The sequence below is a fragment of the Mandrillus leucophaeus genome, unplaced genomic scaffold, assembly GCF_000951045.1.
Source record: "Mandrillus leucophaeus isolate KB7577 unplaced genomic scaffold, Mleu.le_1.0 Scaffold749, whole genome shotgun sequence".
Classification (NCBI taxonomy): Eukaryota; Metazoa; Chordata; class Mammalia; order Primates; family Cercopithecidae; genus Mandrillus; species Mandrillus leucophaeus.
Genome location: NW_012108130.1, coordinates 186,763 through 214,097, shown reverse-complemented (window position 1 = coordinate 214,097; position 27,335 = coordinate 186,763). Strand labels below are relative to the sequence as shown.

At 41.0% G+C, this 27,335-nt stretch overlaps 1 protein-coding gene across 1 annotated transcript in view; it reads right to left on the bottom strand.

Moving 5' to 3' along the window:
• LOC105529083 (exostosin-1) overlaps positions 1 to 19,114 on the bottom strand; it is an 80,227-nt gene extending 61,113 nt beyond the window's left edge. Inside the window, exon 1 of the mRNA XM_011966132.1 lies at positions 18,966 to 19,114. The gene's annotated coding sequence lies outside the window, so the exon portion shown is untranslated. The remainder of the gene's footprint in view (positions 1 to 18,965) is intronic.
• Positions 19,115 to 27,335: the final 8,221 nt, after the last annotated feature.

Genomic DNA, 27,335 nt, shown 5'->3' with positions numbered 1-27,335 from the left:
AAAAATACTCAACAGTGAAATGTGTCTAGTAACCTTATTCTTCTGAGATATTACTGTCTATTGTGTTACTTTCGAAGCTTTTTGGTTTTACTGAACATGTATTTTGATTATATGCATATACATACTACTTAACATCTTTTCAACATGAAAAGTGTCCATCAATGGATGACTGGATTAAATAAATCGTGGTATGTATGTATATACCATGGGATACTAACTCAGCCATGCACACACACACAATGAAAATGAGGCTGGGCACAGTGGCTCACGCCTGTAATCCCAGCACTTTGGGAGGCTGAGGTGGGCAGATCACTTGAGGTCAGGAGTTCGGGAACAGCCTGGCCAACATGATGAAACCCTGACTCTACTAAAAACACAAAAATTAGCCGGACATTGTGGTGGGCACCTGTAATCCCAGCTATCCGGGAGGCTGAGGCAGGAGAATCGCTTGAACCTGGGAGGCGGAGGTTGCAGTGAGCCAAGATCATGCTACTGCACTCCAGACTGGTCAACAGAGCAAGACTCTTGTCTCAAAAAATAAATGAAAGAAAATGAAATCATGTCTTTTGTAGCAACATGGGTGCCACTGGAGGCCATTATTCTAAGTGAAATTACTCAGAAAGAGAAAACCAAAAACTGCATCTTCTCACTTAGAAGTGGGAGCTCAACAGTGGGTACACATGGACATACAGAGTGAAAGAACAGACACTGGAGACTCCTCAAGGTGGGAGGGTGGAAGGGGGATGAGAGAAGAAATCTACCTATTGGGTACAATGTCCACTATTCAGATGATGCGCAAACTGAAAGCTCAGCCTCCGCCACTATGCAATATGTCCATGTAGGACAACTGCACTTGTGCCCCCTAAATCTATTTCAAATAATTGGTGATTCAGTATGTCCTTTGTAAAGGAAAGATTATCTATTACATAGATAATCTTTGCCAGGGACTATCTGCAGCTACAAATCGGAGAATCACAAGCAGTATCCTTGTGGCAGATATATTTGGTTTAGTCCCTACTAAATCTAAACATTTTTCTTAACTCAATTGGCAACATTTTCAAATCATGAGATTTCATGCCAAAATCCAGATTTCAGGCATCTCATGAAAAATGGGAAGATCTGGTAGCACTGGACCTGCTGGACTCCCTTATGGCAAATTAGCAGAAGCTGAGCTGGCTTGATTCATTTATTACATCACTTACCTGGCCCCTGTAGGCATCTGAGTTAGTAACCCCTGGTCTACAGGTAAAGAGGCTAAAGGTCAGATACAACTCATCTCAGATGCTGGAAGCAGCTTTCTTAGTCCAAATAAGCAGCTGTCATTAGTCCAAATAGGGACTAACAATTTGACTTCAATATGAAATGTTTTATGTGGGCTATAAAATTATCCAAACTTGACACAGGACACTTTGAGCTTCTTTCCAAATCATCTGGCCTTCATCTACCCACTGGAACTATTACTCTGCTGAGTCCTCATGGAAACATACCTTTCAGCCCTAACAATGAGACCACAGACATCTACATCCCCAATGCAACAACAGCTAAAATGCAGCAGAATGTCAGAAATGCTACCCACTTAGCTCTTCGCTGACAGGCCCCACTGAGCATCCTTTGTGAAGTACGTTTACTAGCTAATTCATAATTTACACAGGGCATTCAGACATAGAAGCTAAGATATAAAACATTTATCAACACAGGAACCAGTTTATCATTTTAAAATAATTATGTTTCTTTAAGTAAGCTGATAAAGTCTATCTTCTCCAATTTACTTACTGAGCCTTATAGGCAATTTAAGTCCCGATTTTAGGGGGTATGTATGAAAGGAGAGCATGGAAATGCCATCTGCTCCCTAAAGTTTCTTTTTTTTCTTTTTTTCTTTTTTTTTTTGAGACAGAGTCTTGCTCTGTCACCCAGGCTGGAGGGCAGTGGTACGATCTTGGCTCACTGCAACCTCTGCCTCCCAGGTTTAGGTTGTTCTTGTGCCCCAGCCTCCTGAGTAGCTGGGATTACAGATACATGCCACCACACCCAGCTACTTTTTGTACTTTTTAGTAGAGACAGGGTTTCACCATGCTGGCCAGGTTGTCCTCGAACTCCTGACCTTAAGTGATCCACCCACCTCAGCCTCCCAAAGTGCTGGGATTAGAGATGGGAGCCACTGCACCCGGCCTTGAAGTTTTTGTCTTAAAAACCCAGATCCTTAAGAGAAGACCAAAAAATGGTTGTGGTGCTCATATCTCTGAGACATCTTGCAGAGAAGGTAATCTCTAAATGATGCGAATCTGGTGAACATAATGTACACAGCAGACAAACCAAATGGTGAAAACTGATGTTAAACTATAAATTTCAAGCCGCGGACATTAGTGTGAAACTTTACAGCCTCAAACTTTCAAAACCCACACAACAGAATTTGCACAATACTGATGAAAATTTAGACACTAGAGATGTTCAATCATGCGCTCTGTAAACAAATCACACTTTATGGTTAATTTTGTTGCCAGCAGGCTAATAAAGTATGATACAAACTCTAGCACAGTCTCAGCTGCTATTCACCAGTCTGAATGGACAGTGTTAATTGCACAGGGCATTATGATCATTAAGAATGCAACCATGCAATTCAACCAGTAGATGGGGCACATCCACATGGCAAACGTCCTCACTGAACCAGCCAGTTGGGAAAGAATAGGCCCTGCTTCCTCCTCTATAGCCCCCTACCAAAGAGTTAAAGAGATACCCAAATGCGGAAGGTGAGGCTGCACCTCATCTCTAAAAGAGGTATTTGATTATTTCCTTAGCTTCTCTTTCATTCTTATGACAATGTAAATAAAAGGGGTGGAGACTGGTGGGATTAGGAGGGATCAGGGTTGACCAACTCAGAAGGGAGAAATATATTGAATCCACTCTATAAAAGCACCTCCTTCAGTAGTCAGTGAGTCACTCATTCTTACTGTAGACCAATGTTTACTGAGTGCTCACTCCATCCAGGCACTGCTGGAATTGGATGTTAGATCTACAGTGGGGAATCAGACAGAAATGGGATGTGGTCCGTGGAGACTGTGGCTTGCAAATGCAAGTCATCTGTGGCTACAAATCGTGACACGGAACTAAACAGGTGGGCGTGAGAATGCTTATGGGTGGACGGTGGCATCTCAGTGAAGATGGGGTGCTCAGAAATGCCCTCTCTGAAGAAGTGACATTGAAACTGAGGGCTGAGGACAGAAGAGAAGCCAGCTCCCTAGAAGGGGCTGTGGGAAGAATAATTCGGGAAATGGAAAGCGTGTATGCAGGGCCCCAAGCTGCAACATTCTGGACACACTCAAGGAACAATGGAAACTAAGCCAGTCCAGGTGGGAGTGGTGGAGGTGTTGGCAGAGGAAGGAAGGGAAGTGATATGGTCAAAGGTATTTGACTGACAGGGCAGTGGGCGTTGTTAGCTTTGATGCATACTCATGTACTCCACAGAAAACACAAACACAAAATTATATGGTGCTTATTTTTCCAGATGCTATTTTAAACTTTTTACATATACAACCTTCACTTATTTCTCACAATAACTCTAAAAGGCAAGTCCTATTAGTATCATCCTCTTTTTACAGAGCAGAAAACAAGTACACAGAGAGGATAAGTGACTTGCCCCCAGACACACAGCTACTATGCACTAGAGCCCAGATTGGAACCGTAGTGGTCTGACTCCGAAGTGCATGCTCTTAACTTCTATATTCTCAGAAGCACTGTTTTATTTCAAAGTGACTCTGTATATTTTGATATCACTATGTTAAGTCTAGGGCTTTTTTTTTTTTGCATTTTGGTTGTTTGTTGTTGTGACACTTTTGTATTGCTTTGGTTTTGCTGGCAGATGGCCGATGTGGGCCAAATAAGAAATCTACAATTTGGCACAGAGTACACGACTAGACAGACTTATCATATGTCCTGATAATCAAGCACAATTGTGTACCCCCACCTTTGCCAGACGCCAGTTTCCTCATGAGTCTGGGTTCTGTACATGGACTCCCCAAAGGACAGTAAATCAGCGCACTAGATATCTCTGCAAAGTTTCCAGCAGATGCTTGCCCTGTGCTTACCCTGCCCGGCTCCAGATGGCTCCACATCCGGCTCCTTCCTCTCACGGGCACTTCAGATATGTCAGTAACGCAGGCTGAGGAAGAAGGTGGAAGGGGCAGAGCTAACGTAGTTCTTTAAGAAGCCCCGCAGAGCCCAGCGGTATTTTATATATGCATATGAGGAGCCCTAAGCCCAGTCAGCATAAATCACTGCCAGCTTTTACTACCTGGACCCAATTTTCAAAAGGATGAAGTTGTTTACATGTTGCAGAAAAGGTTTCTGCTACCAGTTAACCCATCACCTGCTGCAATTCATTCCAACCTCTTCCATAGGCAACAGGTTGTATGGAATTTTCCTGCACTGACATATTAGCAAGACAATTCTATACCTACTTCTCCTCTCAAAAGGGAGAGGAGCAATGCTGAGAAATAGGTACCAGCAAAAAGATGTTAAGAAAAATTTTTAAAGCGCGTATTGCAAATCAACAACAAAAACACAAAAATTGGAAAAATTTTTAAAAAGACTTAATTCTTTCCCAGACTAAGGAACAAGTTTACACACTTTTCTTTCTCCCTAAATTAAAAGTATCCTTGACCTTATCCAGTGATTTACACACACAGCACTGTCACTAAGTTTTGCATGCCTTTTATTGGGACAGTCTAGACCAGGGTATCCAATCTTTTGGCTTCCCTCGGCCAGAATGGAAGAAGGAGGATTGTCTTGGGCCACACATAAAATACACTAACACTAACGATAGCTGATGATCTTTAAAAAAAAAAAATTGCCGGCCCCAGTGGCTCACACCTGTAATCCCAGCACTTTGGGAGGCCTAGGCGGGCAGATCACAAGGTCAGGAGATCAAGACCATCCTGGCTAACATGGTGAAATCCCATCTCTACTAAAAATACAAAAAAATTAGCCAGGCGTGGTGGCGGACGCCTGTAGTCCCAGCTACTCGGGAGGCTGAGGCAGCTGATTGGCGTGAACCCAGGAGGTGGAGTTTGCACTGAGTCGAGATTGCGCCACTGCACTCCAGCCGGGGCAACAGAGCAACACTCTGCCTCAAAAAAAAAAAAAAAAAAAAAAAAAAAATCTCATAATGCTTCAGGAAAGTTGTGAATTTGTGTTGGGCCACATTCAAAATTGTCCTGGGCTGCATGTGGCACAAGGGCTGTGGGATGGACAAGCTTGGTCTAGATAATCTCTACTTTCTTCTTCTTCTCCAAAGATACACAGATTGTTCAAAAAAGTAGAAGCTGTTTTTTTAAAAAAAATAGAGTTCATAACACTAGTATTCATTTATCTGCATCAAAAATTAATTACCATGACAGAAGCCCAAATGAACATCTCAGAGCCAGGAGTGTTTGAGATGAGCTGACTGACCCCATACAAACACTTACTGATTTTGCTTGACTCCTCTGTAAATTTCACTTCCCATTTACTAGACTTTTCACAGAGGCCAGAAGACCCAAACAAAACCTCCTTTACTTTTCTGAGACAGGGTCTTGCTTTGTTGCTCAGGCTGGCATGCAGTGGTGTAATTATGGCTCACTGCAGCCTTCATCTCTTAGGCTCAAGCAATCCTCGCACCTCAGCCTCCAGAGTAGCTGGGACTACAGGTGTGCACCACCAAACCTGGCTAGTTTTTTGAAGAGATGAGGTATCACTATGTTGCCCAGGTTGGTCTCCCTTACTTTTAACCAGTGGTAAAGAGGAGCCTATGAGATCATCTTCCATTCAGTGGTATCTAGACTTTGTGATTCTAGAGCGAGAAAAACATTCAGTGGGCTTACTTAGAAATGACTTCCTTTTATCTTATACTTACTGAGAGCTTTATTTCCTTCATCCTTCTTGTAACCTGCAGGGGCTGGAGAATTTCACACATATTGTTCCCTATCTTCCTCATTCTACAGACAAATGTAGTTATAGATAAGATTATTTATTTCTGATTGTCAAGACTCGTAGCATAACTGCTTGTGTTACAATATTCATCCTGTCTGAAGATGACGGTGCTAATCGTATAAATCGTGTAAATAAACAGGTGTCTTCACCCACTGAACGTCTAGAAATGCATCTAGGGTTGACAAATATTTACACTGAGTTATATTGCTTTAATTTACCATCAGTTGAAGGGAGAAGGGGGTGAGCAATATCACATTAATAAAGGAAGAGGATATTAGAGCTTATCATTTCATGGAGGCTTGTCTTTCTTACGTAAATTCTCAACATACAAGAAGTTAGGCCAAGAGTGGTGGCTCACACCTGTAATCTCAGTACTTTGGGAGGTCAAGGTGGGTAGATCACTTGAGGTCAGGAGTTTGAGACCAGCCTGGCCAACATGGTGAAACCCCATCTCCACTAAAACTACAAAAATTAGCCGGGCATGGTGGTGCGTGCCTGTGGTCCCAGCTACTTGGGAGGCTGAGGCAGGAGAATCGCTTGAACCCGGGAGGTGGAGGTTGCAGTGAGCTGAGACTGCGGCACTGCACTCCAGCCTGGGCAACAGAGTGAGACTCAGTCTCAAACAAACAAACAAAAAGTTAAATTATTAAAATCTAAAAAATATTAAAAATATTTTTAATCCAAAATATAATTTTCAATTAAGCAGAGACTTCATCTCAGAGATAACTGATAAAAACTGAGGCACAGAGAAGTTAAGCAGCTGACCAAGGTGCCACAGCTGGTGAAGAACACAGCCAGGACTCTAACCAGCTCCACAACCCAAACGTGCTGTAATGAGCTACTGGCTGCCCAGCCAGTCAACTGAACAGGTTGTTTATAAAATGGAGCAAACGCTATCAATCCCACTTGCCCTTAGAAATGCCCAGAGAATTAACCAAGCTCAGGGACAGTGGGGGATGGCAAAGAACTGACTGTACAGGTGTAAAGTGTAATGATTTATGCAGGAACCAGCTATCAAAGTTACAGAAACCTAAAATTTTATCCATTGTTGGTAGCTCCCAGTAGTGCATCATTAGCCATTCTTGGTGATGATTCTGGGAGCTGTTAGAAGTTTTTGTGTGTCAGTAGATCTGTCTGAAATTATTTTCAGGTTGTATGAATCTTTGTCTAGGAATTTGCTTCCCTGGCCTTCCAACAACAACACCAAAAAAAATGAAGTGCATTTTGTTCTGTTCACAGATACCTTTCTTTCTTGCTACTCTTGGCCATAAGACCAACTCTAAAAACATCGGTGACTCTGAAAATGTCTCAAGGACATTCAGTTTACTTTCCTTGCCTCTAAGCCACTCCTTCTTTTAAAAAGAAAGCTTGAGGAGGTTGCGTGCAGAGGCTCACACCTGTAATCCCAGCACTTTGGGAGGCCGAGGTGGGTGGATCACGAGTTCAGGAGTTCAAGACCAGCCTGGCCAACATAGTGAAACCTCGTCTCTACTAAAAATACAAAAATTAGCCGGACATGGTTGTGCGTGCCTGTAGTCCCAGCTACTCAGGAGGTGAGGCAAGAGAATTGCTTGAGCCCGGGAGGCAGAGGTTGCAGTGAGCCGAGATTGCACCACTGCACTCCAGCCTGGGCAACAGAGCGAGACTCCATCTTAGGAAAAAAAAAAAAAAAGCTTGAGGAAATTTATAGCGCAGGAAAATGAGTGGGAAAAGGATGCTATTTAAATGCAAAATCACTCCTGCTAGAGGTAGTGGTAGGAGTGGGGAGAGGAGAGATGAAAGAACGGGGTGGGTAGAAGAAAACGTCCATCCATGGGCAATTCCATTTTTGGCTCTTCCATGGAGACAAACCAATTAGTGTGGATTTTCAAGGTGGTTTATGTGAACTGGCTACCAGCCCATTATGAATTGGACTGGGATTAACTAGCTCATTCCAAACACTCCACCAAACAGCAAATGGTTACAGAAAATGATTTTTAGTCATCAACAACCTGGCTGGATTGGAAACTTGGAGATGAAAGCCTTGATAACCTCCTACCAATTTTCAAAGAGACTGTGACTCCTTCAGATCTACCCACTTCTCAATACCTTTTTGTCTCCACCCTCTCCGTTCCTTGCCTTTATTCCTTAAAAAGCTCTTTTGCAGTTCGGAGGCTGTTTTTCTGAACATAAGCATACCTATCAACCAACCAATCTGGTAATGGTCAATGTGTATGAACACCACCATTTATGTGTTTCATCATATGAGATTGCATGACCGCCTCATCCGTAAGTTTAATTCAACCCCCGGTTCTAGAAACCCGCTTACTTCTAATAGAGAAGCCATGAGAAACTTGGGCTCAATATTGAGGGCTTCAGCACATGACTAATGCCATAAGTGCCTTTAATTATTTGTCTCAGCTTCTTACAGCTGGAGTTTCCCTTGTTCCAGACACCAAGTCCTTACTTTATAGTCCAGGCTCAGGAACTTGGCTCCAGGGATCACCACCAGCCACCAGCATGTTCATTCATTCTTTTCTCCAAGTAAACCCCTACACCGGGGTAAACAACCTCATCAAGAGAGGCTAAGGCGATTTCAGCTGCAACCCTCTGTATGTGGCATCCCTGTGGCTTCCTACCTTAGGTCATTGCTATCCTCCTTTCTCTCACCCATTCCCCTATGGGGAGCCACTCAGTTCATTTGGCTTAGGTGGGACTGATCACCACTCCTAGGGGGCAGCATGTGATCTAAGTATAAGCCCCAAGCACATCATCATATTTCCCAGGCCACAGTTTTTCAGGGATGGTGTGGCAATCATTGAAGCCAATATGGCTGGTCAGCTTCTTTTTTCAATTTTAATTTTTTTTTTTTTTTTGAGACAAGGTCTCATTCTGTCACCCAAGCCAGAGTGCAGTGGCACAATCATAGCTTACCACAGCCTCAACCTACCAGGCTCAAGAAATCCTCCTACCTCAGCCTCCTGAGTAGCTGGGACTGCAGTACATGCCACCATGCCTGGCTACTTTTTAATTTTTTGTACAGACGAGGTCCCACTATGCTGCCCAGGATGGTCTTGAGGTCCTGGGCTCAAGCAATCCTCTCACCTCGGCCTCCCAAAATGCTGGGATTAGAGGCATGAGACAAGTCAGCGCCGGCAGTATCTGCAGTAGAGGTAGGAAGAGGCTATATATATTCTTCCACACATCCTCACTACCAAGGGGTATGTTACGATGAAAACACGTTACGGAACAAAAGTTGAAGTCCTGCCAAAATTCCAGCCCAGAGAGCAGGGCCTGATACCCACTGCCAGGCCACATTAATGCTGACATGGAGTAGCCAGTCCTCAACAGGTTGCCTCCTGGACTTCCTCCACTCACCTGGCCTGGGGCCTCCAGGACCTCCCCAGAGCCAAGTGCTTGCCAAAAATCTCACTTTTTGCACAACTCTATGTTCCGTGCTGCGTGTGTTCTGCCTGGCGGGCTGGACTTCCCGCCAGCACCCACAGGCCCCCACCCAGTGTCTGCCCCGCTTTAGCAGATGAGGCTTCTCTCCAGACCCACGTCCTCCAGTTTGCTCTGTCAACCCCAATGAGCCTGCCCAAGCCTGCCTCCATATTCACAATGAGGAAGAATTTAATGAAAGAAAACCAATGTGCCAATCTCTAACACTGGAACAGAAATTCCAATAGGTGGTGAAGCTTGATCTTGCCCATAAATAGTGATGTGTTTCTTTGGCGCGGAGGATTGGAAGGACAAACTGTAAGCTCAGCTCCAACTCAGAGGTGGCTAAGGGGCTGGCAGACAGGTCAACTCTCTGACTCCAGGATGCAGAGGAATGTTCTGGTCTCGAGCGCATGATGAAGTCAATTACCAGAAGTTTTTTAAATCCTCCAAAGTATCCACCTCCTTGTCCTAAACTATGCCTGGAAATTCAAATAAAACACACTTAGTAAATTTCCTTCTTTTTCTGGCAATACTAGCTTTTACTGAAGGATGATGTAGCAGGAACAAAGCCCATTCTCAGTATAACATATCACTTTATACTATCTACATCTTAATGTCAAACACAATAACCACTAGCATATAAATGCTATTCCTGATTTTTAAATAATCCTATTGAACTAAGCTAAATTTTAATAGATTCTATTTGAAAAGGAAGGATGGAGCTCAAATTCTTTAGCCATAAACATTCATTTTCCCTCATATTTATATTTACACACACACACACACTCACACATATATATCTCTCTGAAATAAGGTAATGTCAGGTGAGTAGTACTTTTAATAATGTAGTTCCAAAAAATCAAATCTAATAGTCCTTTGGATCATGAATTACTTTGTAAGATTCAGAAAAATACTCATTTTACTATGAGAGACAAAGGAAGAAAACAATGAGGTGATGTTGCTACCCCTGTTGCAAGAAACAATGTCCCCCAACCTTGAAGCACTACTGATTTCAAATGAAAATGTTGTTCCTGTGCTTTTAAGGCTTTGCTCCTTACTTTAAAAAAAAAATTAGGAAAATTAAAAAACTTCATCGAAAGATGATCAAACTATTCAGCAATTATTTCCGCAATGGCTCATTTCTCTTAACACATAAACAAAACTAAAACTGAAGGAATTAAATGTGATAATGACATATCTCTCAAATCTCATGGTAAAATTGGATGTTCAGTGGCATTAAAACACATCTCCCACCAGTAACTTTGCTCTGTGATTGCCAAGGTGTAGGTCTCTCTTACTCAAACATCTGAGAATTGTTACCGCTGAGCATCTGCTGACATTCAACATTTGCTGCCAGTGTGTTATTTGCTAGGGACTTTCCTAGGCACAGGAGATACCAAGGTGATCCTCTGAGAGCTAAAAATCAGTGTATCAATGGGCATTAAGTAGAAGGAGCAAGGAGGGGTCTGATGTTGATCTTAGGGTCTGATGTTTATCTTGGGTGCACCATTTGTTTCCAAATTCTAGCAAGTGATCCATCAGTCTGTACTATTTACCCTAGAGTGAACTGTGGACACATGGTTCATCCATAATCAGTTCTTAGCTCCATCCACATTTATTTTACTGTCATGCAACTTGCTCCAGAGTAGGAGGCCTCTTCCTACTCCAAGTGTTAGAAAATACAGATGAACTTTACCATTCCACAAAGCATAAAGGGATTGAGAGCCTATTGAAAGCAGGGACAGTACCACTCTACTTGGTGTCCTGTATCCACATTAGGCCTCAGTGGGTATACCATAAATGCTTTGTCACACACACACACACAAAAAAGATTGAATGAATAAAAAAATAAATATTTTAATGATCCAATTTAAAAAATCATCTTAGTATTATAAACAACATTCAGGGGAATACCAACTGAGTTTCCATTCTGCAGAAGGGTAAAGCAATAGAGAGAAAAAAGATTAAAAGAGCAAATCTCTAGCTGTTGTAACTGGGAAACAAATGTAAACAGGGCTCATCTCTAACTCCAAGTCCTGAGCACAAGCTTTGGCTGTTGTATAGAATTTTCATATGCATTGCCTGCATCTTACACAAGTATTTAAAAGCATTCCCTAATCTGCTCCTCTTTGGTTTTAGCTGTATTCTCATATGGTTTTCTGATATAATCAAGAAAAAAATCCACCCTAATAGTGCTTTGATTATTTTACAGTACAATTATTTTGAGAGTATGGAACCTTCTGAGGACGTTCCTAAAACAACTTCAAGGCAAAAATGCAGTTCTATTGCTTTCGACATAAATGCATATATTGGAATACTCTGGCACCAACAATAGGATCAAATGATAGAACTCTTCCTTCAGAAAGCCTGTAAGAAGCCTTTATCCTCACCCCTGAGGGGTTTTTGCACACATCTGTTTCAGCTCAGTCCCCTAGAGATATCTAAAATCTAATTAACCAATTAATTTGCAAATATATTCTAATATATGCAAGGCAGATTTTCTTGGGTGTTAAATTATGTGACACTGAACCATATACAGTACACAAGAGTGGGACCTCACTGAAACACCACAAGTTACCCCAATGCAAGAACAGCTAGGTGGGCTCTGGTCCACAAGCACTTCTATCCGCTAATGAGAAAATGAGTTACCATTGTCAGGTTAGGTTGTGTGTGCTTTGGTAAGGTACCGCTAAAGGCATTGGTGAGACGGAGGGGTCATCAGGCACTCTGAGTCTTGTCTTCTAAAACTGCTTCCACAGTCTCCCCTAGGGTAGGGCTGGGGTGGGCACAGTTGCCTATGGCCGAGGAATTCGAGAAAAAATAAGCCAGCTCAGTGGCTCATGGCTGTAATCCTAACACTGTGGGAGGCTGAGGCAAGAGGATCACTGGAGTCCAGAAGTTTGAGACCAGCCTAGGCAATATAGCGAGACCTTGTCTCTGCTACAAATAAAAAATAATAATAATTAGCTGCATGGGGTGGCATGTACCTGTAGTCCCAGCTACTTGGGAGGTTGGGGTGGAAGGATCTCCTGGACTCAGTAGATAGAGGCTGCAGTGAGCTGTATCACACCACTACACTGCAGCCTGGGCAACAGAGTGAGACCCTGTTTCAAAAGAAAGAAAGAAAAGAAGGAAAAGGAAGAAAGGGAGGGAGGGAAAGAAAAAATAAGAGGATGATATGTATTTCACTTAGTCTGTTTTCCTAGGGTGGATGAAGGGAAGTTTAAATTATGGGAAGAGTATGCTCTATCATACTGGGAATTACTAACTGCTATTATTAATTTGCATGCAGAACTCTGTTCTTTAAGAAAGCGGCCACAGCAGGTAACATTGTTTACTCAGACAATCAAGTTGTAATTTACTGAACTTGTGGATTAAAAAAAAAAAAAGGATGTTCTTAATTGCTACATTGCAACACTTTATCCAGCTCAATGACTGTATAGCTACAGATAAGAACTGAGAATAACACTATCAAATGTTAGGGGGATTACCTAATTTACAAAATGAAGAGTATCTCAATGCACAGTGTGCTGTTACCTAAAAATACGGAATGTGGATTTTAATATGTTTCTGATAACATGTTTGGATAGCTGCTAATTGTGCAGCATTAAAGCAAAGCTGATTTTGTTGTTTATCTTTTATTCAAAAGACAAATTATTATTTTTATTATTCACAAAATGGAAAAGAAAGAAATGGCAATATTATACAATGCGTTTTGGTATCTTATGTCTATAATGTGAATTTTTCTATATTCAATCATTTCAAAGATCTCCAAACACATATAAATCAAATACCGAAGCAGAGAAGAAAAAAAAGAAAAGAAAAGAAAAGAAAAGAAAAGAAAAGAAAAGAAAAGAAAGAAAGAAAGAAAGAAATGCATGTTCAGTTTAGGGCTGAGGAAGCCAAGATGGGATTTTACATGACAAATAGATTCTAATTTTCTTCAAGGGTTAGGGAGAAGTTGAAGAGAAAGTGTGTTAGTATTTGCTATGGTCTGAATGTGTGCCTCCCACAAATTTCATATGTTGAAATTCTAACCCAAAGAGTGATGGGATGATGATGTGGAGCTTTTGGGAAGTGATTAGGTCAAGAGGGTGGAAATCTTTTTTATAAAAGAAACTGCAGAACAATTTCTCACCATCTCAGCCACATGAAAATACGATGACAAGCCCACAGTTTGCAACCTGAAAGAGGGCCCTCACCAGAAGCTGACCATGTTAGCACCCTGATCTCGGACTCCCAGTCTCCACAACTGTGAGAAATAAATTTCTATTGTTCACTAGCAGCCCAAATAGACTGAGTTCTTACAGTTAAAACTTGGATTGGTCAATTCATAATAGTTGCCTAAAAGGGTAATCTATACATGCAAACTTCTTTCTGACCACAAAACTACAATTTCCCATGAAGTTGAGAAGGGTTAAGAAAATGGAGAAAATGCGCAAGTATGGTTAAGACCAACGTTGTCCTCTCACCCTTTTTTTTTTTTTTTTTTTTTTTGAGACAGGGTATCGCTTTGTCAACCAGGCCGGAGTGCAGTAATGTGATCTCAGTTCACTACAACCTCTGCCTCCCGGGTTGAAGTGACTCTTGTGCCTCAGCCTCCTGAGTAGCTAGGATTACAGGCACCCACCACCACGCCTGGCTAATTTTTGTATGTTTAGTAGAGACAGCGTTTCGCCAGGTTGGCCAGGCTGGTCTTGAAATCCTGGCCTTATGTGATCTGCCCACCTTGGACTCCCAAAGTGTTGGGATTACAGGCATGAGTCACCGCGTCCAGTCTCACTTTTAAGGAGAGCATTGGAAGTGGCATCTAAAGATATGCATCCCAATAGGATTGGGGTGATTTTCAACATTCATATAAAAAACGAGTTTATCAACACTCACCGACGATTTATTTGGTATTTCTGGTTTGTTTGTTTGTTTGAAATGCCACCCAAACATAACATACTATGGCTATCTTCGTCCATTGGAAAAGACAAGTAATGTGGTAAATATGCTACAAAGTGGCCCCGGAGAATTTCTTAGGTATCTCCTTTGACTAACATCCTTTAATCCTTTTCACTCTTGTTAGCCTCAGCATTAGTTTAGGTGCAAAGCAGCTGGTGAGTAAATTTGAGTATAATGAGCCAGTCCAATTCATTCTAACAATGAGAAATTCCTAATTTTAAATAGTCATTTCTTTTTAACATAGAAATGAACAGCGGGGTACAAAAAGGCTTTGGTAGATTATGTCATAATGCATAATTATGAATATATATTGTCAAGTTTGCATGATAATTTAGATCTTTAGTGTTTTTTCCATTATATTTTTTAAAAAGGAACAATTTTTAAATTGGAACAATCCTGGCTGGACCTGGTTATTAAGTGCTATAACCCCAGCACTTCGGGGAGGCTGAGGCGGGCAGATCACCTGAGGTCAGGAGTTCGAGATCAGCCTGGCCAATATGGTGAAACCCAGTCTCTACTAAAAATACAAAAATTAGCTGGGTGTGTTAGCACATGCCTGTAATCCCAGCTACTTGGGAGGCTGAGGCAGAAGAATCGCTTGAACCTGGCAGGTGGAGGTTGCAGTGAGATGAGATTGCGCCACTGCACTCCAGCCTGGGCAACAGAGTGCAACTCCGCCTGAAAAAAAAAAAAAAGAACAATCCTTCCTCCTTTTCCTCATTTATCCCGGGTAATTTGATAGATGAGCTATCATATAGTCCCCTCAGTTGATCTACTCTGTTACTCATTGCCCATAAAAATCTAGGCAGAATACTACTGACAATATGAGCTTCAGAAAGTCTTTCATCCAAATGGATTCCAATACCAACAATAGAAGAAACTAGTAAATATATTCCTTTTCCATCTTCTTTAGTGTCAAAGCACAGATACAGGTGACTGCATCTTAAACACTGCCCAGTTTTCAGCGCTGTTTCATTTCCTGAATTCCTTCTTCCTAACTGTCCATTAGCGGTTTTGACAGTCGTGTTAGCTAGATAGTCCCCTTTCTACATATATAAGGTGCAAAAATAAAAGATTTTAAACTGCAGCTTGAAGGAGCAAAGTATTGTTATGTTGGTCAGGTTTTCTACGAATGAGACGTTAAAAAACAGTGGCAATAGAAATACTGGTACTCTTCTCTGTGAGTTGACATGAAGGCTGGAAATCAACTGCCTAAGATGATCATTTCAAGGTAGGCGATGGCGCTGGGAGCACTGGCTCACGCCTGTAATCCCAGCACTTTGAGGGGCTGAGGAGGGCAGACCACCTGAGGTCAGGAGTACGAGACCAGCCTGGCCAACATGGTGAAACCCCATCTCTACTAAAAATATCAAAAAAAAAAAAAAAATTAGCCAGGCATGATAGCGTGCCCTTGTAATCCCAGTTACTCGGGAGGCCGAGGCAGGAGAATTGCTTGAACCTGGGAGGTGGAGGTTGCAGTGAGCTGAGATCGCACCACTGCACTACAGCCTGGGTGACAGAGTGAGACTACGTCTCTAAATAAATAAATAAATAAATAAATAAATAAAGTAGGGGATGGCAAAGAAGCCTTAGCATTTGCCCCTTGTAGCCTCTTGTTTCTAAAATAACAGGTGTAATTTCAGAACCCCAACTGCTAATTCCACATGCAACACTGTTTTAGGCAATCCTCCCAATGTATTCTAGAGACTTTTCAGGGTCAATTTTTATTTGCTAGATTTCCATGATATTCAAGTTTCCAAGTAAGCAAAAATTATCAGTTGCCAAGTACCATCTTTGGGGGAGAGGAGTTGAGGGAAGGAGAAAAAAAGGAAAGAGAAGAATATAAAGAAAAGCTGAAAAAACACAGATCGGGACCCAAGATTTCGGGTTTCCAGATCAGCAGATGCCCATCTGGCCCTTCTCCCCATGCAAGCAGTGGGCAGTGACTGTGGGTGCTTACTGCAGTGGGTAGAACCAAGTTCTACATTCAAACCTTCCAGGCAGGAAAGGGGGCAACTGGCTAGTGAAAAGAGAAATGCTGAAGACTGAAAGCTGAACTGAAGCTTTCTTTAGAAACTAAAGAACACAAATGAATTCATGCAACAAATATTCTGAGCACCTATTGGTGCCAGAAACTATAAGAGATGCCCACTATGTAGAGACAAATAATATTTAGGTCTTGGCCTAGGGTCACTGAGAGTCTAATAGTCTAACCATTAATCAAACAGCAACAATAAAGGCTGATAAATACTCTATGTGGAAGTGTATTCGGAGTGTATCAGGGTATACTGGGACAGAGAAGCATCTAACTCACGAGGAATGTATCCAGAGGAAATGACACTTGAAATGAATTTTAAATGACAGGACTTAGACGAACAAGGAGTACTTGTGTCAAAAGACAGAACGCAAAAGAACACACCATATTTGAGAACTTTGCAACAGAAAAGGCAGAAACACAGAGCAATATATTTCAGAAACACCCAAATTTATTTTAAAACATACTAGACTGAAGACCCAGAGAGTAAGGATGGATGCTTGTAAAACTGCTTTTTAAAAATGTTCCACATATGTGGTCCAATGGGAATTTTAAGAAATGCATTCCATTCCTTGTCGATAAAATAGAATTTGGGCTATTTGCTATTTTTAAAAAAGAATTTTCTACCTGCTAGAATTAAGGACATGGGATAAAATAAATAACAACAATAATAATAATAATAAATGGGAGATGTGGGGCATGGCATAGCATCTATTTGTAAAAGATCTTACCATTTTGTGTTTTCTCTCTGAATCTTTTTTCCCGATAAGGTACCTATCAGGCAGGAAAGTACTGAAGACTGACACAAAATTAAACAATTGCTAGTCACTAGTGACTGGAGATTTATTTGTTTACCATTCATTCTTCCACAAATATTTATGGAGCACATATTAAGTCGGAGGCATTTTTCCAAGGTATTAGAATTACAACAGTAAACAACAACAAAATTGTAAAGGAATGTCACAACTAAGCATTCGTAGACATTTCAGCTCCCAGGCTGTGGGAAAAAGGATGACATTAAAATAAAAAAAGATATGGCCAGCCAGGAACCCACTTTTCTAATAGAGAACCCCTGGATGTGCCTCAAAGCTCACCGAGGCTCTGCTCATGTCACAGAGGCGTGATTAAACCAGCCCTAATGACTGAGTACCTTGAAGACTGTGGATGTTAATGACAGAGTATCTTTTGCACGCTGCTGTCCTTTTAGTCAGTTCACCTTTACTCAGCCCAGACTTTAATGTTTGCGAAACCCGGAGGCGGTGCAACTGAAATGGTCAGGCCTTCCCTAGCCTCATAAGAGAAGGTCGCCAAATTAATGAGGAACCAGATGTGGGCTCTTCATAGTTGGAGAAAAGCTCCAGGGAGGAGAAGGGAAGTAAGCAGTGGCCAACCCAATAGGAAACCTTCACAGGGAGCGGAGAGCACTTGTTGGCCAGATTCTGTAACACTGAGACTTGTTGTCTCCACTGTAGCACAACTACAGCCAAGCTGAGGTGAGAAAAAATAATTAGGTCCCAAATCTGCATTAAAACATTTTTGCAGGATTTTGTTCTTGAAGTGGAAAACTGTTCCCACAAGGTCTATTTTTAACCATTTTATTTTAAAGAGATCAGAAAACCACTTCATGTTGAAATTTCTCAGTGGGAAATTTTACAGTAATGCTACTTAAATCCAACCTAATGATGACAAAGTAGAGGAAATGAGTGAATGGGCTAAGTCTATGGAAATATAGCAGCCCCTCCCGCTCAAATCAGTGTCATGGCTCAGAGAGGCCATGAGTACAATATGGTGGTATATGCTTCCTTTCTGACCCAATTCAAAAGTCAAGCAGAATCTCGAATTTTAGGAAAGTACTAGTACACAATCAACTTTTTCTGTTAAACAACAAGTTTTAATGTTTTTTCTCCCTAAAATGATGCAAAGACAATATTTCAAGTAATTGATGACACTTTGGTTATAATAAACTGAGGCTATGCCCCTTGGCGATTTAACTTGTGGTGTCAATTTATTTAGAGAAATAAATATTTGATTGGGTGTGGTGGCTCAAACCTATAATCCCAGCACTTTAGGAGGCCGAGGTGGGCGGATCGCTTGAGGTCAGGAGTTCGAGACCAGCCTGGCCAACATGGTGAAACCCCCATCTCTACTAAAAGTACAAAAATTAACCAGGCATGGTGGTGGGTGCCTGTAGTCTCAGCTACTAGGAAGGCTGATGCAAGAGAATCACTTGAGCCCGGAAGGTGGAGGTTATAGTGAATAGAGATCACGCCAGTGCACTCCAGCTTGGACGACAGAGTGTGAGACTCCACCTCTAAATAAATAAACAAATATATATTCAACCTACTATCCAGTGTTAGATTTTCTATTAGAGGCAGAAAAACGAATGTGATTATCCTGAGTATACACTTCACTAAAATCAAATCAAAGGGAAAACTCATTGAAAATAAATGACACAGCACATTCATCGACCACGTATTTGGTGGTCATCTACTGTGTGCCAGGCACTTGAGATACACCATCAAGAACAAGCCTCTGCCTTCATGGAGCTGTTATTTTATCATTAAACACACAAACCATGTTGTAGAAATTAGATGACCTGGCATAAGGATGGCCAAGTTGCTTGTGATTCAGCTTAAAATCTCTCAAAGGGCTGAAGTGAGGAGCATTAAAGAAGCAGAAGGATTTCTAGAACAACCAGTCTCTGCAGATAAGAATATCCAGTGCTGTAAATGCAACTGCCTCAATGCCCTTTCTTATTCTCATCATCACACAAGTCCAGGTTTAGAATCTTCCAATGATTCCATTCTAGAACCTGAGAACTATAAACAGGCACAACAGAATGATGAGGATGTCATGCCAGTGGGCTGTGTTGCAGTAACAAATGACCCCATCATTTCAATGGCTTTCAACAACACGTCCATGGAGGGTTGGCTGTGGGCTATGCTCCACATCTTCATGGTGAGACCCACGCTGTAGAGCACCTGGCCTCTGAGACATTACTGTTTTCATGGCAGAAGGAACCGTGAAAGTGGTGAAGCCATAAAATGGTCCTTAAAGCTTTTCCTCCTAGGTGGCACAGGTGACTTGAGATCTCATTTCATTGGCCAAAGCAGATAACACAGCTAGAGGTCAACAGCTCAAGAATATATCATCCTACAGGCAGCAATAGCAAACAAAACACTCAATGATGGATAGGTTGTAGCATTTATCAGAATGCAGCTGACTACCAAAAAAGATGTTGAAAATATTTCTAACCCTTCCATTTTCCCAGACATGTGATTACTATTAAATTGTGAGTGAATCTTCTGAAGGGAAATGACTCCCTTTCATGTCATAATTTCTCCCCAGACCAGCAGCACACAGGATGTAAAGTGAAACAAAAACAGAGCCTGGAGAAGTTAGAGAAAACTAATTTTTCTTTCTGTGGTTAGATGTCAAACAATTTATTTTCCCCCTCAATCATTCTTTTCCAAATGAAAAAAAAAAAAAAAAAAGAAACAAAGGAACTCAAGAAAGTACAGTGTGGAAGACTACATTCTATATTTTATTTTGCAGCTAATAAATTCTTCCTGAGATCCATATGGTACTTTACATGGGCAGGAGGAAGGAGACTGGCTATGGTGACACTAACCTCTTGAATTTTTGTTATGCATCAATTAAATGAAATTAGAATACAGGAAAGACATACCTTAGCAATTGGAATGGGCATCACTGGCCTTTGTTTCCAAAGTGTGACCAAGCAAGTACAAGAACATGCACAATCCAGAGATAAGAAGTATTTTATGCATTTTCCCCAAAAAACACAAAAGAGAACTAGAAATAGTTCAGATCAGAGCAGTCTCTGGTCACTCCTAAAAAGATGAGGTCCTAAAATAGATTTGAGTTGGTATTATTTCAGCCACTTTGGAAACAGAGAGTCTACCACTTACAATTCAAAATCCATACACCATATAAGGTGTGCTTTGGATGAGTCTTTCAACTTTTCTACATGTTTAAACATTTATGTTAATTTATAAATAAAATATTTATAAATGACAGGTTTTCCTACTGCCTCCATAGTATTAAAGGAATGGTCAATTCATCAAAATCTAAAGATGATTTTGTTTTCTTATGAATGTTTAAAATCTAGAAAAATGTATCCATAATTGGTAACCAATGAGTCACCAGAAAGTTCTAAAATACATATTGTTTTGTTTGGACTTTTTTTTTTTTTTGGAGACAGAGTGTTGCTCTGTCACCCAGGCTGAAGTGCAGTGGTACAATCTCGGCTCACTGCAACCTCCGCCTCCCAGATTCAAGCAATTCTCCCACCTCAGCCTCCCTGAGTAGGTGGGACTACAGGTACATGCCACCACACCCAGCTAATTTTTGTATTTTTAGTAGAGATGGGGTTTCACCACATTGGTCAGGCTGGTCTTGAACTCCTGACCTCAGGCCGTCCACCCACCTCCACTTCCCAAAGTGCTGGGATTACAGATGTGAGCCACTGCACCCGGCCTGTTTTGACTCTTTTATGAGCTCTTTTGTTTGTTGGGTTTATTAAAGTTTTAACCTTTTTAGGTTTTTTTTTACCTTATGCATCTTTGAACAGTTTTGCATTACTCTTGTTTTGGATTAGGCGTAGTATTTAGGAACATATCTTCCTTATACAATAAAGTCACCTAGTAGAAATCAAGTGCAGGTGACTGGAATGTATGCTCAACAAGGGCAAGTTATGGTCTAGTTCAGAGGTGGTAAACTATTGTTCATGCATTGCCTGTTTTCATAAATCAAGGTTTTTTTTTTAAAAAAAACACAGCTTGCACTTGTTTCACGTACTTCTGTGGCTGCTACTGCACAAAAAGAAAAAAAGGTCACCGTTTAATGGTTGCAATAGAAATGGTGAGGCCTACAAAGTCTAATGTATTTACTATCTGGCACTTCAAAAAAAAGAATATTTGGGATCAGGGATCTATTTTATGACAGTATCCACAGCTCCTGGAGCAATGCCTGACTCATTTAGGAGGGCTACATAAATACTAGTTGAATGAATGAATAAATGCGTCCTGGTTTTTAACAAATGGCTGTCCCACATTCATCAGTCATTTCAAGGCTCACTGTCTTGTAACTCATGAGAGGTGTTGGTTCTTCCTAGTGACACAAAAATTAGGCAACTTGAGTCAACGGGTAAAGCAAACCACCTCTGTGGTTCCAGGACTAAGGCCAATTGTAATGCAGACGATTGGTTTGTAACAATGTAAAAACCAACTCACATTTCTGCAAAGACTCTATTGGGAAACTCCAAACACAACTAAACTGGCTGGTCTGTAAAAACTCAAGTCAGTGTTTGTCCCTAAAGAGAAAAGAAAATGTAGGTTGGCCAATCCTTCTTCCTTCTTCTGAAGGTTGGCAGTGATTTTGTGGTCGAAGTGATGAGCTACCCTGAAAAGTCAGAAGGAAACCACAAAACCCACGCCCATTGCGCCTCCTAAGCTACAATTGCTGCTGCACACAGCAGAAATATTTATATTCTGCCAGAGATCCCCCAGGACTATCCTGGATAGAGTAGCTTATGCAACATTATTCTGATGGGAAATACTATGAAAAAGTCAAGTGGCGATCAATCTACTGGGAATTTTCTGCCATGTAACACTTGTAAAGGAACCTGTAAACAGACAAAACCAAGTGAGCTAGAATTTTGTTGTTATTAATTTAATTTATTCAATTAGACAGGTTCTCACTCTGTCACCCAGACTGGAGTGCAGTGGCGTGATCTCAGCTCACTGCAGCCTCCGCTGCCCGAGTTCAAGCAATTCTCCCACCTCAGCTTCTTGAGTAGTTGGGACTACAGGCATGCACCACCATGCCCAGCTAATTTTTTGTATTTTTTGGTAGAGAAAGGGTTTTACCATGGTGGCCAGGCTGGTCTCGAACTGCTGACCTCAAGTGATCTGCCCACCTTGGCCTCCCAAAGTGCTGGGATTACAGGTGTGAGCCACCATGTCCAGCTTGTTTAGTTAATTTTACATGGCAAGTGGCAGGATGGTTGATTGGTTGGTTGAGAGGTGTCTAGCAGTCCTACTTTAATTTCCTCTTGCCTGTTAATGACACTACGATTAAGGCTCCTCTCCTCCCCATCCCCATACTAATTCCTAATTAGTCTCAGTAAAATTCCCCAGGGTAGAACAAGGACACAAATCATTACTATGAAGCTGTAGGGATACCCTAAGTCAACTTATTTTCTCCAAAGCAGGAACACTAAATCAGTCCTTGGTGCCTATCACTGTTTTCAGTACTCTGGGTATAAAAATACGACATGGTGGCCAGGCACAGTGGCTCATGCCTGTAATCCCAGCACTTCAGGAGGCTGAGGCAGGTGGATCACTTGAGGACAGGAGTCTGAGACCAGACCGGCCAACGTGGTGAAACCCTGTCTCTACTAAAAATACAAAAAGTAGCCAGGCGTGGTGGCGGGCGCCTGTAATCCCAGCTCCTCGGGAGGCTGAGGCAGGAGGATCGCTTGAACTGGGGAGGCAGAGGTTGCAGCGAGCCGAGATCATGCCACTGCACCCCAGCCTGGGCAACAGAGTTAGACTCTGTCCCAAAAAAAGAAAGAAAGAAAACAAAAAAGAAAAAAAATATATAGCATCATACTTTTGTTCAAAGAGAATTTGTTGTCTAGGAGAAAGAAAGGCCTAAGCCCATGTAATATTAAGGTTGAAAAAAAATGAAAGAAATTATGTTCGAATACTAATGCATACTCAATATTCAGTGAAGGGTTCTAAGCCAGTTAGCACACCCCAGAGGTATAAGTCTTGTCTGACATCACCAATAAATAAGAGGGTTCACTTATGTGATTTGAATTTTTCTTTTAAGTACTGGAACATTTAAAACTAGTCCTGGGCACCCAGCCTTTGAAGAGGAAAAAATCAACTTTTAAGGTTCCATTTGTTTGACATCATCTCCTGGTCAACATCTTGTAAAACTTCTTTGGCCTCTACGCTGCAATTCTTGAGATTACAACTTATTTCCAAGTAATTTCAGGAACCATCCAACAAGGCTTATCCTTATTGCCCCGGATGGTGCTGCCAGGAAAAGCACTAATGAAAGCTCATCAAAATCATCACAGCTATGAAACAGCCACAGACAATTCCAAAAGGCTGGGACTAATCCTTGAGTCCACTCAGACTCTCTCCTAAAGGCACATCTGTTGATAATTCTTTTCTCTCTTGGCTTTCTAAGATCTCTCAGTACCTTCATAGCCGGCAAACAGACAAACCCAAACTAGAGCTAATGTCAGCAAAGTCCACTAGCAAAGCAATCCTTGTAACGAAGTGCACCTGGAGAGGCCTTTGGAGGGGTAGGGAGCTATGCAAGCAGCTTTGTGTGGCTGTCTTTTCAGAGACCACAGATCAGCTGGAGCTTAGAGCAGGCAGCTGTCTAACAGCATTAGCAGGTAAACTGCAGTCAGACTTGAATGTACATTTTAAAAATTTGAATTACACAGTGTAGTTCTTCTCTAAGAAGACTTCAAAGTTTTCGTGCCAGAAAGGTGCAAAGTGACTTCTGCCTTCACATTTGTGAGCTTTTCACCCTCTCAACCAGCTTATGAGTGTCACTTGGGGATTTGGAGAGAGTTGGAGGGAGGAAGGAAATCTTTTCTCTTTGTGTCTTCAAAGAGACTCAGGAGATTCTGCTCTTGTAAGTAGAGGTTAATATGTTACTTTAATTGAAAAATGGCCATATACTTGAAACAAGATTTTGCTCTGAAAATGCCTTCAATCTGTTTAAGCACAAAAAGAAGAAAACTAAATATTATCATACCTTCCTCTCCTTTCTCCACCCCATTCCTTGGCATCTGCTACTCCATCCCAGACAGCAGGAAAACAAGGAAGAGTCTTCCATTCCCAAAAGCCCCCAAAGAAAAATGAAGGGGGAAAGCAACTGGCAAATATCCCTTTAGTGTCATTGCTTGGTAAAGAGTAGAAATCTGTGACAAGTCAAGTCTACCTTCAGGCTGTCCAGCTGTTAGTCTGCAGCCACTTGGGAGGTGATGGAGGTAAGTAAGCTTTTTCTTAGATGCAGTCATTAGTGCCAAATGTAGAAGGTGGACAGTCGGCTTCATACCACCCGAGGATAAACAGTCACTGATTAAACACACACAGCAAATGCACATCAAACACATCCTGCTTCAAATTATCATTGTATATCATTAGTGTGCAACAGTCTCTATACTTTTCTTAACAGCATGCTAGAAAAACACCTCCCGCCCCTCAAATTCTCTTCTATTCTGTCCATTGCACTGAAATGAAACTGTGTGAATCCCACTAACACTTAAATATTCACCTGCTGTGCTGCTTTATTAAACAAGCACTTAGGAGAGTGGTTTGTTGGGGAAGGGGTGGGTATAGCACCCGGCTACATGCTGCATGATGAACGAAAAAGGAACTTGCCATCACATCCTTTCTTCTCTCCAGCTTTCTGTAACAGCAACCTGGCTCAATTTTCCTTGATTAGCACAAGGATTTAGATTCACTTTTCAAAAAGTGCTAATCAGCTTTAGTTTAAATGGATCGAAATACAACATAAAAGTGGTTTTCTAGTTAATACAGTCCTGCTGATTTTTTCCCCTGAGTGCAGCATTAGAGATGAATCTAAAACCACAGCTACAAATAGGTGTTTATTTTGAAAACATCCAAAACATCCAGCTACCATACACCGTTGAAGGTGAGAAAATGGTGTCAAGGTACAGCCTACCTATCAATATACTCTTCAAGATAAATAATTACTTATATAATAACTTCCTTCTAACTCATTTCAGGACCGAAAGTATTAGGTACTAAAGAATAAAGTAAATAAATCAACACTCATCTGAATGCATTCCTACCAAGTGCCATGCATACATGTGAAAGTAAATATTTTAAGTAAATATTAAAAGATGGGAACTTGCCTAGACATTTACATGTAAATTTAATAGCAAAATCAAATTGTCATATTAAGCCAATGTTTCTTAATATCTAAAGTCTAAAGTTGTTCTGGCAATATTAACTGTACTGGCAGGAGAGGAGAAGGAAACCCTAAAATAGATTTTTTTTTTTTTTCCTGAAAATGGAAAGTAACAGACAAAAAAAAAAAAAAAATCTAGAATGTCATCTTTGAGACACATTGATGAAGACACATGTCAGTGCCTACTACAGGTACAAAATGGTAACACACCATTAGAGGAGGGGAAACTATTTCTTGGCTTAAAATGTGATACTGAAGTTCTTCAAGAGACTCCTACCAACTTGTCCCATCAAGACTTTTCTTCCTGTCCTGTCTCTGTATTTTTGATAGTCATTCACATATTCTGAGGAAATTTAGAGCTTCTCCCTAGTAGATATCCTATGAAAGATTTCATTCATGTTTTTGCTTCTCTCATATGTCACTGTAATCCACGTGTACACTTAGGGCCTTCCCAACTCCATTATCTCTGTAAAAGTCAGCATTTCTGTGGACTTCTCCAGTGGACATTGTCCCTTTGACCTCTAATCAAGGGCTGGTAGGAGATCCTAGAGTATGGTGGAATGAGCTTAGAATTTTGAGACTATTGAACCTGGTTTCAAATACCAGTTAAAAGTTGCATGACTGTGTGCAAGCCAGTTGTGTGACCTCTCCCTGAATCTCAGTTTTAAAATATATACGACGGATCTAATAATAAACACTTCATGAATGAGATGGATATATTTACTAAATACCTGACATATAAAGACCAAAAAACAGCAACTGCAGTATATATAAAATTGTACCTTGTAAATGACCTGGCTTCAGAATAAAGTTTTTTTTTTGTTGTTTTTTGGTTTTTTTTTTGTTTTTTTTGGTTGGTTTGTTTTGTTTTTTGGCATTTCAGAAATTAAATCCTCTTTGATGTAGTACAAAATGGAAACCACCTTATCCTGCACTGAATTCAGTCTCGTGGTGAATGCTGTTCACTAGGGTTCCAGTGTTCTGTTAAGTTTCTTCCCATTCCAGTGGGAGCTGTACTAGAAATACTACTACACAAGTGGCATGCCAGTCAATATGATTCCACAAATACTTGGTGCTACCTGCTATGTCCCCCAAATATAAATGAGCATAAATACTCCTACTTTCAAAGACAAACCAGCTAGGTTGTTGACTTAGTAAATAGCTACTAAAACAAACTGCCACACTACTCAGCTTATGTGACTGATGATTCTCCTGCAAGTTGGCTAAGCATCAAAATGTCAAATTCCAAAGAAAAGCTATACTTTGGAGATAAAAACTAGGTATTTACACAGTCATCAGCCACCACTGGGCAAAACCCTGCAGAAACTCCTAGATCTCTGCCATCTGCCTGTTGGTCTTGTTCTATGCTCAAGGCAATTATGTCCATTCCCATTTGTCAATTTCAGAACAGGTAGTTCCCACCTGCTATGAAGTGGTGTTTAAATGGGCAAAATTATTCAAGGGCTTCAATCTTCCTAGCTGGAAAACCCAAATAATATAGGACAGAGGTTAAAAGCTTAAGATTTTAAAAAAGAAAAAAAGCATAGAATCTGAAGTCAGATGGCCAGAGTTTGAATCCCAGTTTTATGAGTTCCCAGCTATGTGACTTTTGGCAGGATAATTGATCTCTCTGTACCTTAACTATGCATCTAGATAACATGAATGATATAGATCATAGTAAGCATGCCATTGATAATACAGCCTCTGTTTAACAGTTCAACCAAGAAAGCTTTCTTGTCATAAAATGTGATCACTTTTGTCTTTTCTTTGTAATATATAACAAACATTGTTATGTTTATGTTCTAGACCATACCTTAATTTTCTAAGATATCTATTGGCCAATTATTTTTTAGGTAGGTCTTTCAGAATAGTATTTATATGACTCTGAGATATTTCCTTCTCCTCGACTTAAGGCAGGAGAAATTTTCCAAAAATATTTTGTAAGGACTTTGCATCAAGCAAAACATGTTTCCAGGAACAT